The following is a 16968-nucleotide window of genomic DNA, read 5'->3' as shown; positions in this document are numbered from 1 at the left end:
GAAAGTTGAATGCAGAATTCCATGTTCACGCCTTTTAATTTGCTCTCTGTTTGTCTCTCTCCTCTTTCTCACATACTTTCTCTGTAAAATGTATTTATTCAATTTTTATGGAAGAATGATCAAATGAAGATAAGCAAAAAGAAAAAAAAAATAAGAAACATGCATAATCTCACCACTAAAGAAATATTTTCAGCAGTTTTGTATTTGCTTTTGGATGTGGCTTGGTGCATGTGTGTGTGTGTGTGTGTGTGTCTATGAGAGAGGGAAATACAACTTCCAAATTAACTTTGCAAAGAAACACAAGAATTTTTATGAACTTTTATAAACCCTTAGTTTCAGAGCACAGCTTCTTTCTAGTTAGACTATATTCAGAAAGTGAATAATATATTTTAATCAGTGCTAACAGCCCCATATTTATGGAGTCTCTGAGAAAAGCCACTTTATAATGTTGCTCTTTTATAAGGAGACCACGTGGCAATCTATGGGCAGGTCATGTGTAGTTGGGATAACCGAAATTGGTGGACACATGTCCCAGTCTCTGCTACACAAGCAAGACCCACAGGAGCTTTTGGTTCCATCACTGATGGATGTTTCTTGAACATCAAGAGTATGTTTTGGGCTGGCCAAAAAGTTCATTGGGTTTTCTGTAACATCTTACCCGAGTGACATATTTGGCTAACTTGATACAATCTCATAGTCTACATTGAGGAATGACCCCAAAAAAGCCTGAAAAAACTTATAGTGGAAGTTTAAGAGAAATAAGTTCTGGAATTCACTTCTTTTAAACTAAAATCTAACACTAAAATTAATATGTAAAATATAAAAGCAGACTGTTCTAGAGGATGCAGAGGTAAAGACCTGGAGATCCATCTGTAAGTTTTTCCCAAGCGGCCCCTAAGGAAAACCAACAGGTCCAGAAGACCTATGAAAGCATAGATGGGTTTGTGATTATGAGTGAGTGGGGTCGGTCATGGTGAGAAAACCACAGCAAATAGGCCGTCTGTGTGCCGGGCACTCTCACTGGGGTTTTGCCTCTATCAGTTAATTTAATCCTCACAACAAGCTGGCTTTGTTGTTACAAGCATTCCTATTTGATAGCTAAGGATATGAGGTTTGGAAAGATAAAATGACTTACCCAACATCTCATAGCTATATTTGGCAGGCCTGAGACTCAGATGTGACTTCAGCCACCTCCACCATCCTCCACTTCCACCATCCCCCACCTCCACCATGACAACTCTTATACCTAATAGGATGCAAGAGTTAAGTACTACACAGGGGAAGCAGTAGAATTACAGCCAGAGGTCTGGGCATAACAAATTCTGAGTCTAGCCATTGGAGTACGACACAAAAGAGATGCATCTTCCAGGTAGAACATAGTCAACTGAAACTGATATATGCTGACAAATGCACTGTGTGTGAGGAACCCTGAGCATGAAAGCTCTTATTGTTTAGAAAATCTTCCTAGAGGGGAGGATGACTTGATTTAAAGTAATGCTTGGTAGCCTCAGAGGATCTCCCTCTCAAATACTTCTTAATTACTGTGTTGTCTTAACTTATTTCCACAGCTTTTTGATACTACTCCCGCCAGGAGGAGAGCTTAACTCCTCATCCCCCCCAAAGTTACAAGATGTGGGTAGTACATTAAATATCATAACAGGGAACTGAATTAAGCTGTTCTGACAATTAAAGCAAAACATGAAGGATATTAGATTTCACTGTTGTCATTCCTTGACAAGAGAAAACCAAATCATTCCTTTGCAGAAGCAAAAACAATTTTTGTTTGTTTGTCTGTTTCTTTTACTACCTTTAAGGTGGTAACAATCATGGAGGTCTTTTATTATTTCATTGGTGAACAAACAAGAAACTTTCTAAAAGGCAGAGAGACTGTCCAAATAGATGATCCTTGTGCAGCTCTTTATAAAAGGTCTTCATGTTTACAATCAAACTGTAACTCGATGAAGGCATTCCTGCAAGGGCGGAGATAATGTGGACAGACTTGTTTGTTTTATGACTCTTCTGCATTGATTCTGAGAAAATTGCCTTGAAGAATCGAAAAGAATGAATAGCTAAGCACCACTTTTATCACACCTCTCTCTTACTAAAAAGGTTTCAATTATTCTCTATTTCCTACAGGTTTTTAAAACTAAATATCCTATAGTAAAAGAGCTGTACCTCAGAGACTCATTAGAGAATCCCATCATAAACTATTTGCACTCCAGCATTTGCCAAAGGTTTGTATAGTACTGACTTTGGCTGTTGACAAGTATCTAGTGGATTTGTTAAGGAAAGGGTGGAAAGAGGCTCAGCTGGACTGGACCATGACAGAGTAATGAGTCGGTTTGCTACTGGGGTCTTCTCAGCACCAGGTGATATGTTATCTTGGAGAGGGAATGAATAAACTTACAGTTACTGCGGGGGAAGGGGGGAGGAATATATTGGAAGACTGGGATTGACATATACACACAACTGTATATAAAATAGATAATAAGGAGCTACTGTATAGCACAGGGAACTCTGCTCAGCACACTATAATGGCCAATATGGGGAAAGAATCTTAAAGAGAGTGGCATACTACTACTACTAAGTTGTTTCAGTCATGTCTGACTCTGTGCGACCCCATAGACAGCAGCTCACCAGGCTCCCCTGTCCCTGGGATTCTCCAGGCAAGAACACTGGAGTGGGTTGCCATTTCCTTCTCCAATGTATGAAAGAGAAAAGTGAAAGTGAAGTCGTTCAGTCGTGTCCGACTCTCAGCGACCCCATAGACTTCAGCCTACCAGGCTCCTTCATCCACGGGATTTTCCAGGCAACAGTACTGGAGTGGGGTGCCATTGCTTTCTCCAAAAAGAGTGGCATATGTGTATGTATAACACATTCACTTTATTGTATACCTGAAACTAGCAGAACATTGTAAATCAACTCTCTCTCACATAACACTCAGTTGCATCCAACTCTGCGACCCCAGAGATTGTAGCCCACCAGGCTTCTCTGTTTTTTTAAAAACTAAAGGTGTGAAAAGGATGATGGACATTATATAATTTCCTTTAGCTGTTAAAAAAGTACTTAATGGGTATCTACCAATGTTCCAGTTCCTTGGGATACATCAATAAACAAAATACATGCATCCACAAAAAGACTGTACCCTCTGATATTTATATTCCAATGGAGATAGACAGACAGTAAGCAGTTAGATGAATAAGTGAGTTTCATAATATATTAGAAGACAGTGGGAAAAAAGGGAAAGTGTTAGTCGCTCAGTCATGTCCAACCCTTTGTGACCCCATGGACTGTAGCCCTCCAGGCTCCTCTGTCCATGGAATTCTCCAGGCAAGAATACTGGAGTTGGTAGCCATTCTCTTCTCCAGGGGATCTTTCCATTCCAGGGATCAAACGTGGGTCTCCTGCATTACAGGCAGATTCTTCACCAGCTAAGCCACCAAGGAAGTGGTAAATATTAAGAAAAAAAGAAAAACAGAGGAGCATAGGAAGATTGGGAATATAGGAGTGGGAGTCTCCAAGCAAGAATATTGGAGTGGGTTGCCATTTCCTTTTCCAGGGACTTTTCCCAACCCAGGGATCAAACCCAGATCTCTCACAGTGCAGGCAGACTCTACCATCTGAGCCACCAGGAGCTCCTGGGAATACAGGAGGGCAGGTTATAATTTGAAACAAGTGGTCAGGGCAGCCTTGCTACAGAATTGGAAGCTGAGGAAAGCTTAAAGGAGGTAAGATGAAGCAGTTAGTCATGGAGATATATGAGAGAAAGCTCTCATCAATGAGAGGAAAAGGCCGGAGCTGCAGCACCACCAGGAAGTGAGTGAGCTGGGGTGAAGGATGAGGAGATATGAGGTCAGGAAGGTGCTGGGGGTCTCACAGACTACTGTTGAAGCCTTGGAAGCCACAGGACTTTTCTGAGTAGAGGGATGACTTGCTCTGACTTAGGTCTTAAAAGGGATTCTCTGACTGGGGTGAGGGGAGAAGTAGGAAGCCTAGTTTATGAAAGAAGACCCATGGAGTCATGGATTTAAAGGAGGTCAAATGTCAAGGACTGGTTTGTGAATGACCTTATGTGAGCTGGCCAAAGAAGCTATCACAGCCTAGAGGTGGTGAGAGGAAGGCTCTTCCCAGTTTCCCTGGTTGCATGTTTCTTAGGTGGGCTTTATCAGTGATAAAGAATCTGCCTGCCAAGGCAGGAGACATAAGAGATGTGGGTTTGATCTCTAGGTTGGGAAAATCCCCTGGAGGAGGGCATGGCAACCAACTCCAGTATTCTTGCCTGGGAAATCCCATGGGCAGAGGAGCCTGGCGGACTACAGCCCTTGAGGTCACAAAGCATAGGACACAGCTGAGACATGGCATAGCATAGTATAGGTGGGTAAGTCAGGCTAAAAAGCAATTCCTGGATGTCTTGATAACCATGATGCTGGCTGGCTGTCCTGCCCACTGAGCCTCAGTCCTGTGGTATTTTCACTTTCTTTCAAGATGTGATAGTCTTTAAAATCTCTTTGGTGGCTTATTTCTCAGGGCAGAGACACCCCTAGGGGCCTCCTTCATTTGGAAATGGGGTTGGGAAAAGGGAGCAGTAAGACATTTCTCTGAACAAATCCAGTCTGTTTCCTGGATTCTTTTAAAGTGATTTCCAACACTGTCATACTGGGAACAGGTCTGCCCTCTTATCAGTTAAAGAGGAACTAAAAAGATTCAAACTCACTCATCCCCAGACAGGCCTTTAGAGCAACACTGTCCAGAAGAAATATAATGCAGCCACTTTAAATAGGTTAGTATCCATATTTTAAAATATAAACAGAAAGAGGCAAAATTCATTTCAATAATATATTTTCTTTCACTCAGTATATCTAAAATAGTATTTCAATATGCAAGCAATATGGAGATTGTTAAAGAGATATTTTAAATGCTTTTTTTATACTTAAGTCTTTAAAATCTGGTGTATTTTATGTATTTTACACTTTAAGCAGATCTCAATTCAGACAAGCCCATTTCCAGTGCTCTGTGGGTGGCTACTGTGGCTGGATAGCACAGTTCTAGAACTACAGAGCCCAAGATGCCTATATTTCTCTAGGTCAGTTAGCTTTGTTTACAACTGTTTGGTGAATCTCACTATTACAGAGTCCAAGCTCACTCTACTTCTGGATAACAAGGTGTTGAGGCAGAAAATAATGACTTCATTTGGAAAGCCAGCAGATCAAGAAGATGGCAGACTCATGTCTCAAAATAGCCTCTTATTGGGATTGGATGGCAGGTTCTTTTATAGAACAGAGAGGGGGAGGAGTTCAGAAAGTAAAGTAAAAATGTCATATGTCCTGCAAATATCTCCTGGAATAGCCAGCCTTAGAGAGGGGATATGTTAATTTCTTCCTTCCTGTAGCTATCCACAGATGAACAGGGTCAGGATGTCTCCCTGAACAAAGGCACTTCGGTTTAGCATTCAGGCTGAGGGGCAGGGTTCCCAAAGGCAGGCCATTATGTACAGACAATATCCTTTTAGTGAACAAATGCAATGGGAAGCAAAGATTAAAGTAAAGAAACGGATCCAACCTCGAGTCAGATTTTGCTCTTATCTGTAGCCTAGTGATCCACAGGACCTGGGCTATCGAATTGGAATTCGGTCGCATCTGGTAGAAGAAAGGTGGAAGACCCTTGATTATATCCCGTCCTCAACTGCAGTTTGTCTCCTACTCGCATGTGTAAATGAGAAAAAGCTTTGTACACAGAAAACCATTTTGCCCAAGCTTATTACTATCGTACTCACTGCTGACTCTATCTTTAGAGTGTACACACTGTTCCCACCAGGACATACTTGAAGAGTGAAATGGTACTCGGTGAACAAAAATTCTTCTGTGACAAGAGTGATGGGCTTCCTAACTGTGGTGCTGGAGAAGACTCGTGAGAGTCCCTTGGACTGCAAGGAGATCCAACCAGTCCATTCTGAAGGAGATCAGTCCTGGGTGTTCTTTGGAAGGAAGGATGCTAAAGCTGAAACTCCAGTACTTTGGCCACCTCATGCAAAGAGTTGACTCATTGGAAAAGACTCTGATGCTGGGAGGGATTGGGGGCAGGAGGAAGAGGGGACGACAGAGGATGAGATGGCTGGATGGCATCACCGACTCGATGGACATGAGTTTGGGTGAACTCCGGGAGTTGGTGATGGACAGGGAGGCCTGGTGTGCTGCAATTCATGGGGTCGCAAAGAGTCGGACACGACTGAGCGACTGAACTGAACTGAACTGAACGAAAATTCTTCTGTGACAAGGGTGACCGGCTTCATGAGGGGTTTAGCCCCAGGAAGATGTGAAACTCCAACACGAGGCAAACAGATCTTTATTTGAACCAGGTTTTCTCTAATTGTTACTGTCACGGTAATTTATGGCCAAACTTTGGTGCATTTTTCACCGAGGCAATTTTTCACCAGGCCCCGTCAAGGGTCTCCATAGTGCCCATGGTCGTGGCTGGGGGAAGTCACTGAAGCAAACACAGCCAAAAGAGCAAGAACTTGGGCTCCAGAAGACTGCACTTGGCAAGTTGCAGTCTGAGTGGATGAAAGGCAGCTGAGAGGTGTGTCTGCCTGGCTTAAAGAAGACCTTTTACTTCTTTCTAAAGTCAGGCTGTTGAATATATCCAGAAACAAAGTGCTAAAATGGCCAAATAGGTCAAATCAATAAGAAGGATGGGGAAGCAATAGAAGAAAGAATTAAGGAGATATACAGGTATTTTACTAGGCTGTGTGCATCTTGAGGACTGGGTCTGTTTTGTCCACCCACCCCATCCCCCACTTTGTTGAGTGAATGAATGATGTAACTTATACATTTTCTTATTCTGTGACCAAGACAATTGATTCAAACTCTTGTGCCTTACACAAAGCCATGTAGAATTGTAAAGTTGGACCAGATGACCTTTAAAGTCTTTATGAGACTCTATGACTCTAATTTGACCAAAAACGAGTTAATGAGCATTAAATACCATAGGCCTAAAAAACACTAGCTTTAACTGAGTTTTAGGGAAGATACTAGGAATAATACTTGTCACATTTTTCTTGGCCCATTTTAGCCCAGGAACTGAATCCAAACTAGTATAAATATGAGGCTCTACTGACTAAGGAGGGTTTTTTGTGTAGTTATTGTTGGTAGAATATGCACTAGATGAGGAATTTCATGATGCTAGACACTAGCCCTACGTTCTTGTGTCCTGGACAGAACTGGAGTCACTAAGAACTCTGTGGGTCTGGTATTCACAACTGGAATAGGTGATCTGCCAAAAACTATGAGCTCTGATTTTCATATGAGCTTAAGCAGAGAAGCTGCCCAGGGTCATCTCTTTACCCAAGGTCTGTGGGAAACAGTTTTAGGTCCCATAATTCCTCAGGCATTATATAAGATGCCTTGTTCTTTCCAGCTTCTTCAGGCCCAATGTAAATACACAAAATGATTCATATTTGCAGCAGTGAAGGAAATCCAGGACATTCTGGGAAACTCAGGAGAGAAAACATTGGTTTGAAAAGTGAGCAGTTGACAGGCTCAGGGCACAGTCCCAAAAGTAAGTGGGGGGTGTGGAGGGGTTATTTACCTCTAAGCTGTCTCTCCCTCACTTAATCCACCTTACTGCAAGAGTAATTGCCCTGAAATCAAAGTCAAATCGAGTCATTCCCTAGTTCACAACCCTAAATGACTCAACACCTGCAAAATGAAGAATAAACACCTTTGTGAGGGATTTTAGACTGTCGCCCTCTGACCCCAAGCCATCATTTCAACCTCATATCATATTGCATCCCTCCGTGCACTCTGGGTGATACCGCAGACCACTGGGCATCTCATCATTCCTTGAAATCTATGTGTTCCATCCCCCCACATTTGTATCTGAGCTACAATGCCCTCACTTGTCTTTCTTCCAAAAATTTTCTACACTCTTCAAAGACCCACTCAAATAGTCCACCAAGCATTCTTGATTTAATTTAATTATGCCTCCAATTAGAATTCTCTGTATAAATATCTGCTCCTCCCTTCTCTGTAGCTTTATTTTGGATGACATGGATCACATCCTCTTAATTTTTGTTTTTTCACAGCTCCTATTATTTGATCTTAATCACTGTAGGTGGTAAGATAATGTTTTGTCAGACAAAGGAATGAGGAGCTGACATATCTCTCACTTGAGTTAGCATTCCACCTGACATGGGTGGGATAGGATTTGTGACAAATGCCACACAGCTTGAATAACAGGGGACTACGTGGAAGAAGGTATCTAAGGCAGAAAGAGATTCAAAAGACATACTGGGATGCTGGCTGGGGAGGCAACATGGCCAGGAGTTAGGGGCAGAGGCTGTGGATGGTTCCACAATATCCATTCTCCCCTTCTGTTGTGGCAGTAGAACACCCAAGTTTTAGCTGAGCTCATGGCTGTCCAGCTGAAGACTATATTGTTTCATCATTCTTGAAACCCAGTGTCAAAATGTTAACCCAAGGAATGTAAGTGAAAGACATGAGCAACATCAGATGTGCCTTTAAAATGAAAGGAATAATGTTGATGTATGGCAAAACCAATATAATATTGTAAAGTAATTAACCTCCAATTAAAATAAATAAATTTATATTTAAAAAAATAAAATAAAAAATAAAATGAAAGGAATATTCTTTACGTCCTCTTTTCCTCCCTTCCCATGTATGTGGAATTAGAGTGGCAACGTACACTTGATCACGAGAATGAGGGCCACTTACTAGGGCTTGATAGTACGGAGTGTTACATCTGCAGCCTCCCTAACTCACTATGCGGGCAGCCTCCTCCTTCAAGTCATTCAAGGTATGCATGCATGCTCTGTCATGCCCCACTCTGCAATCCCATGGACTGTAGCCCGCCAGATTCCTCTGTCCGTAGCATTTCCTAATGTAGCATTTAGGAATAGGAGTAGGTTGCCATTTCCTTCTCCAGGGGATCTTTCCGACCCAGGGATTGAACCTGGGTCTTTTGTATCTCCTGCACTGGCAGGTGAATTCTTTGCCACTGCACCACCTGGGGAGCCCCTGTCCTTACTCAGGTAAAGTTACCTTTGATTCCTCGTTCTCTCAAAGAAAAATATCCCGTCCCTGCTTTGCATTCTTGAAAGCACTTAACGTGTGTATTGAACTTCTAGTTCTTTGTCTCCCTGTTCTGTCTGCCTAAACTGGGAATCGGGGGTTTTATCCATCAGCTCCCATCCTCTGTTGGCTGCCGTTTGCATCCATGGGTGATAATTCTTTGCACACTTCTGAGCTGTTTGTAGGCCAAGATATATCCAGGGATAGAAAACAAAGATGCCAGGTACACTTTGAGATGAAATGCTGTCAGTGCCATGTGCCAGAAGCCCTCGGGGAGCAGCCCAACTCCAAGGTGTGGTTGAGAGCTGTGAGGGGGCACCAGAGGCTTCTGATACACATCATGTTTCCCAGGCTCCCCCCACAGATGTAGAACCTGTATGAGAAAAGGGACTCTGTCTCTAGTACTCTATTCTTAGGACACAGAGCAGTGCCTGGCCTTAGTGGGTACTCAGCACATGTCAGTTGAATGAATGAATGAAGCTCCTTAGCCTTTTTCGGGTCTCTTTCCTCACCCGTAAAAGGGGGATGATGACCCATTTGGTTTTGCAAGGTTCCTTTGAGGGCCAAATCAATCATGCGAGATGCTTAGCACAGAAAAACACCACAAGCAATCGTAAGCTATTATGAATTCGCTGCACGCAGGCTTTGTCTGGTTGTGGTGAGCAGGAGCTGCTCTTTGTCGCAGTGCTTGGGCTTCTCACGGCAGTAGCTTCTCTCGTTGTGGAGCACGGGCTCCAGGCACATGGGCTTCAGTGGTTGCAGCACGTGGACTCAGAAGTTACAGCACGCGGGCTCAGTAGTCACGGTGCATGGGCTCAGTTGCTCCACAGCACGTGGGACCTTCCTGGACCAGGGATTGAACCTACGTCCCCCACATTTGCAGGCAGATTCCTAACCACTGGACCACTAGGGAGGTCCCTGGGCATCACCAATTTTGCCACGATAAATAATACTGCAGTGAATATCTTTACCCATGAGATGTTACTTACTTGTTTCTGTAGATAAATCCTTTGGCTCTTTTCACAATGCCTCCTTCCTTCTCAAGTACTGACTTCCTGAGTCACTGCTCAGACTGCTCAGCGCAGAGTTCCAGGGTAAAGGGAAGGGCAGAGCTTCAGGTCATGTCCAAGCAAAATGTTTTTCTATTTTCAACAATCCTCTAGGCCAATATATGCATTTCATGGGAAATATAATTAACACATGATTTGTGAGACTGAATTAAAATATGGTTTGTGATTAAAGAGTCTAGTATCTCTTAAAAGATTATTTAATTAGTAATTTTCTTTAAGTTGCATTTCTTCCCAAAACTACCCATCTCTAATGTAAATCCCCTCATTAGAGGGAGTTCTTTGAGTTAGGGCAGCCTTGCAGTGTGATGGAAGGACATGAATCCTGGTTTCAGGCACACACGATGAACTGTGTGACCTCAGTCATGTTGTGTAGCTTCTCCAAGCCTCTATTATTTTCCATTTGTAAACTGACAGTTCTATTTTTTGTTACAATGTGTAGATAAAATGGTGTTTATGAAAACATTTCTACTGGGCCTGGCATATGGTAGGTACACAGTAAAAATTTCCTCACCTTTTTTATTTTTTGATTCTCAGGACCTACTCAAGGCATGATCATTGCAGTGACTTTGAATGACAGTGTTCATATTATAGTTCTCAGTAAGCATGTGTCTTCTTGAGGACACATCCAGCAATCAATAACATTGGTTGGAAATGAGTATTTTTCCATGACACCAAAACCAAATTTTGGAAAATTCTTTCAGGTAAGGGTTCTCTTTGGAAAATTCCAATTCCCTTATTTGCAGCAGCCAAGTGCTATTTACCCCAGGACCCAACACCTTTCAATTTGTTATTTTCAATGTTAATAAATGATTTAGTTCATTTCCTGTTTTCCTCTGCTCACCAACCTGCCAGCAGCAGTCATACGCCAACCTTAAAATAACTGTACTGGCAGACAACAGATTCAAATTATTAGTAGGAGATCTGTAGCTGTGTTACCCGGTCAACCCAGCTGGAGAGACACAAGCATGACTTCTAACATCCAGCTGTGTGCTTTGGTGAATGCAAGTGAAGAATAAGTTTAGGAAGGCTTGGAAGGAAGAGTGTCATAAAACTTGAAAAGATGTGTTGATGGTTGATGAGAACAAAAGACTGTGTCTTGATTGCTCTGGTCATAGTCTCCGGAGTACCCAGTAAACAACAAGCACACAGTAGGAATGAATAAGTGGACCTGAGCGGATGCCAATAGGGGAGCCGGTATTCCTTGTCTCCAAATTTAATCCTGTTCTAATTTTTTTTTCTCAAGTTTCTTCCAATGTTTTTAGTCATTTTCATCATTTGGGGTTTCTTTGTTCCTCTTTGCCAAATTTCTCTTTGTACTGCTCACCATACCTAGTAGAGAGGCTGGCCCTCCTAGAGAATTTAGCAAATGTCTGTGGAATGAACAAAAGGCACAGAAGATCTTTTGCAAAAGATACCAGAAGCTGAACTTTATATGTTTGTAAGAGAGAGAGATTGAGATAAAGATGAAATGCATACCTTTGTGCATGGATACTTAACATGTGATTGTAAAGTTTTCCCCACAAGTGGATACCAGATCACACTGTGGGGTACTGAGGTGTACACTTGTTCTTCAGGGCTTTCTGATGTTTTAATTAAAACTCTAAGCAGCATTCAAATCTGGTTTCTCAACAGTGATTTTGATGACTTGGGCTGTGCTTTTTTCATCCTTATTGCTTTCAGATATACATAAATCTTTCTTCCCTCTCCATTTTTTTCCATGTGTGTGAAATGTGATACTTTTCAGTATTCTTGGGGTTTTCTTGGAATCCAGATTTTTCACTTCCTCCACATCTGCTATGAAACCAAATATTGATTAATGTGACCTACAAACCTAACCAGTTAAGGGGGCCAATGACCAGTTCCTATTCTTGAATTTTTAAAAGACTATCATTTATTCCAATCTCTCTCTTAAGTGTGTAAGTTTTTTTGCTTTGAGGTCTTTTTTTTCAGTTTCTGAAAAGATTAAAGGAAGATAACATCAGCACTATAGTTCTCAATCACATCTGAGGTTTAAATTCCAAGCCTTTCGACTAACCCTGAACATATCATTATTAACTTCTATATAGAAATGTTTCTAACTTTGCCTGTATAAAAATTACAGTGTGATGTGTATTATACAACCTAAACATCTCCAGAAGGTAGTTCCTATTGCTTTGAGAGGCTCATAAAAGTAACAAAGAATTTAGCAATAAAATAGAGTCATCACTCAGTGATTCTTCAGGATAAAAATCTACCTAAAGATTTTTAAAAAGTTGTAACCTTCAAGGGTCTGAAATTTGGTGAAAAGGATGCTTGTTTAATGCCTGGGAGAGTGACTCTTGAGTTATAGTATTACTTTTACCCCAAAAGAGTAGGATATGCATATAGTTCTCATTATTCAAATTCCCAAGAAGTGCTATTTGCATAGAATACAAGGAGATCAAACCAGTCAATCCTAAAGCAAATCAACCCTGAATGTTCACTGAAAGGACTGATGCTGAAGCTAAAGCTTCAATACTTTGGCTACCTGATATGAACTCATGAAAAAGACCCTGATGCTGGGAAAGATTGAAGGCAAAAGAAGAAGTGGGTGGCAGAGGATGAGATGGTTAGATAGCATCACTGACTCAATGGACATGAATATGAGCAAATTTCGGGAGATAGTGGAGGACAGGGGAGACTGGCATGCTACAGTTCATGGAATTGCAAACAGTCGAACATGACTTAGTGACTTAACAACAACAACAATAAGAAGACCGGGACCCTCTGTAGTTTATGCAAAAAGAAGACCTGAAAAAAAGTATATATATATATATATGCAAAAAAGCAAAGTCTTCCTAAAAGTAGCTGCCTCCTTAGAAAGTCTTAATCCAAAATAAATGCCTTGTTTAAAACTTTGAAATTACCTTAAAGGTCTGTGTTACATTCTTTGGAATGTCCTTAATAGCTGCAAATAATCCTTTGATGGGATATTTGACATTTGGAAACATTAAAAATCTTTACGTACCAAACACATAAAAAGAGTAGAACAACCTAGGAAATGTCTTTCTTTCTTTCTTTTTTTTTTTTTCGGTTAAAAAAAGAAATAATTCTGAGGTATTTGGATTAATTTTTCCATGTGCCTAAAGTGAAAAAGCTTTTCCAAAGGAGGTAAGAGAAGGTTAGGTGCAAAAGAAGCCTCAACCGAACAAACGTGGCCTCCTGATGACATAATTTTGAGGGAAGCAATGTTAATTTGGCTATTTCTGTATTTTTCCCAAGTCTTACTTTGTTACTATTACCTCCAAAATCTAGTTGGGTGCTTATATTGGCACCTCAATCTCATGGAAAACACGAGAATGTTTCTGAGACTGTGTACATTAAAAGACAAAGGTTGCTCAGAGATTTCAAATAACAGTTTAGATGGAGAAAGCTCTCAGAAAAAACCTCTGTCTTGAGCCAAAGACTTGATCCTCTATCCTGACCCCATTATGAATTCATCAGCACTAAGCAATCTACATTCTGTATCACCATTTTTCAGAAAGGATGGTGAGAGAGAACAATTTATAAGCTAACAGGATTCCTAAGAAAGCTACACTTACCTGTTGGCTATAGGTCAGTCATTCTGCACAAGATTTCCAATCATGGACAAAATAACCAAGCCACCAACATCTTCTTCTTGATCCTTTTGGTCTGGTAATGAATCCAAGGGAGAATGAGGCTGAACCTGTTGGACTTCCCTGAAAATCAGGAAACCACCCTTGTCTTTAGAAGACAACACCACGGACAGCCTTTGCACATGGCAAGATGACTTGTACCAAATGAGAAGCCTCCCTATTTCCTCTTTACTTCTGTTGAACGTCAAATCTATTAAGGTTATGCGGAGCCCAGTTTTGGGGCGGGCGGTGCACATGTGTCTGCCTTGTGTTGGTCTTCTGTTGTCCTGGTGCTCCCAGGATCGTGGCGGGAAGTGTTGAGCTTTTATATCTAGACAGATATTCATAATGAAATAGATGTCTGGCTTTTGAAGCTAACTTCTTAGTCTGGAGGTACTTTGGTTTACGAAGGCCCCAGTAAGAATGATGACATTGTCTTGGGTGAAGCCACAGAAACCAAGAGGAGAAATGAGCAGGCATGGGGAGAGGGGCCATTCACCTAAGGCAGAATACGGACGATAATAGGAATTCTGTGTGGTCAATTATATGGACCAAAAAGTAGTCATCTAGTCCGACTTTCCCAGACATCCAAATAACCTGCCTTGATCTTCCTAATGCTCCCAAATGGTTGCAGGTTTTCTTAATGGCTTGTTTTCCTTTGGCATTCTCAGGACCCTTGATTTTAGCAGAAGCTAGAGCAAGCCTCTAGGGGTTCACATTACACAGCGTCCATGACCATTTTATGAATTTCATCATAAGCAAAGCCAGTTGGACAAAGAATGAGCTCTTACTTTCCCCTCCATTTCCCTCCTTCCCAATTTTCCATACTGTGGAATGAAGTTTGAAAGGATTTTCTCTTGACTTCTATCTATTAATGAAAGTTCATCATTCCTTGCTTAGCCAAATCTAATGTCTCTGCATTACCTAGAAATTACGGTGTGATAGATGAGAATAAGTTAAAATAGAGTAAGATGAAATGGAAGTACTTTCTAAAAACTCCTTTTTTTTTTCTTCCTTTTTAAGCCTTACCGTCATCTGCCTGCCAGGTGGAACCTATTTGGATAATATAGCACAGATGTACCTTGTTGTACCCAACAGATGAATTCCTGAAAAGCTGCATTTGATAGAATTTTTATAAATTGAATCACATTTTCCTGTAGACTCATCTTATAGTAACAGAAGCCATTATCCACATTTGACTGATCTTCAGTTGGCGGAGGCCTCTCACTCTTGAGCTTCAAGTTTCTCAGCCAAATCTCTATGTCAAACAGTTAATGATCTGGAAATAATAAGCACTTATGTGAGCTCAGGGAGCACTATACTTAGAGGAAATTTGATTGTATTCCTCTGAAAGTAAAGAATCCTTATTGCATAATGTGACTTTTCACTCGTGGAATCTTAGACTATCAGGAACATTAGAGACAATGTAGTCCGAACCTCTCTTTTTTTCCAGATGAGGAAACTGAGGCCCTGGGTGTTCATTCATCTGTGACGGTGTAAAACAGTCATATAACATAAAGGAGAGAACACTGATGTTGAGGTTGGCAGCTTTGAATTCAAATATTCTCTTCCCAGCACACAAGCTATTTGGTTTGGGGTATGCTATTAGAACTTTCTGAGCCCAATTTCCTCATCTTTAGGACAAGGATAGTATTACCCACTTTGCAGGATTTTTGTAAAAATTAAATAAGATATGAGAAGTGGTAACACATTGCCTAGAATACAGTAAGGGTTGGGTGTTTGTCTTCTCAATTTCTCTTTTTAGGATTTTTCAAATGACATTTTATTTATTTATTATTTTTTTTAATATGTATTTACTCAACGGACATGAGTTTGAGCAAACTCTGGGAGATGGTGAAGGACAGGGAAGCCTGGCATGCTGCAATCCATGGGGTCGCAAAGAGTTGGACATGACTGAGTGATTGAAAAACAACATGTATTTATTTTACTTATTTGGCTGTGGCACACAGGATCTTTGATCTTTGCATTATGTGACAGGATCTTTAGTTGCAGCATGCAAAACCGTTTTTAGGTGCAGTATGCAAACTCTTAGTTGTGGCACGTGGAATTCTGGTTCCTTGACTGGGGATTTAACCCCAACCGCCTGCATTGGAAACACAGAGTCTTACCGGGGAAGTCCCAACATGTTTTTTTAAAGTGCACTTACTCTAAAAATTACAAAGATAATGATGCTTGTCACTGAAATTTTTAGGAAGTCAGAGACTTAGAATGAAAAACAAATGGTCTCTTTTTATCCTCCCACACCCTGAGCCCCTTTCCCCAAATCTCTTTCTAAAGGAAAACACCAGTAACAGTTTTATTCCCTTTGTATTTTTTCAGAATTTTTTTTCACCATCTTTTTAGGTGAAACACATCCTGTACCAATATCTGTGTGCATGTCCTGTGTGCATGTGTGTGTGTGAAGTTGCTTCAGTCATGTCCAGCTGTTTGCAACCCTATAGATTGTAGCCTGACAGGTTATTCTGTCCTTGGGATTTCCTGGCAAAAATACTGGAGTGAGTTACCATGCCCTCCTTCTGTCCATGGGATTTGCCAGGCAAGAGTACTGGAGTGGGTTGCCATTGCCTTCTCCCAATATCCTTATAAGGACCTTCAAAAAGTCTTTGTTCTCAGTTTGTTATTGCCATAAAAACACTGTGTAACAGCATGGTCACCAAGCCTCGATGGCATACAACCACTGGCATTTATTTCTCACTCATACATTGCAGAGTCAGCTGGATGGCTCTGCTGATGTCAACTGTGTTTCTGGGTTTGCAAGTTCTGGTTCAGTTCTGCTCCATGAATAAGGTTTGGCTCCAAGTGCAGTTCAGTTATGCTGCATGTGTTTCTCTTTCTCCTGGGAGCATCAGGGCACATGGAGCATGTTCTTTTCATGGCAGAGGTTGGAGGTTCCCCGAGAGATGAGTGGAACCAAGCGATATCTCTTGAAGACAAAACTTGCAGCGGACTCACTGTCACTCTGAGCCAAATTCCATTCGTCAAAGCAAGTCACATGGCCCAGCCCACCAAAAGTGGAGTAGGGATGTAAATCCATCTCTAGGAAGAGGAACTGCCAAGTCACAAGGCAACCAGCATGGCTAGAGGGCAGAGTGAACAACTGGGATCAGTAATGCAATTCGCTATAGTCATAGCAAGGGCCACCCCACTTGAAAGTTCAACATGTCCCCTTAGCCTGCC

Source organism: Bos grunniens, chromosome 15, assembly GCF_055505025.1.
Source record: "Bos grunniens cultivar Pamir isolate PY7600 chromosome 15, Bosgru_T2T1.0, whole genome shotgun sequence".
Classification (NCBI taxonomy): domain Eukaryota; kingdom Metazoa; phylum Chordata; class Mammalia; order Artiodactyla; family Bovidae; genus Bos; species Bos grunniens.
Note: the sequence above shows the minus strand (reverse complement) of the source record.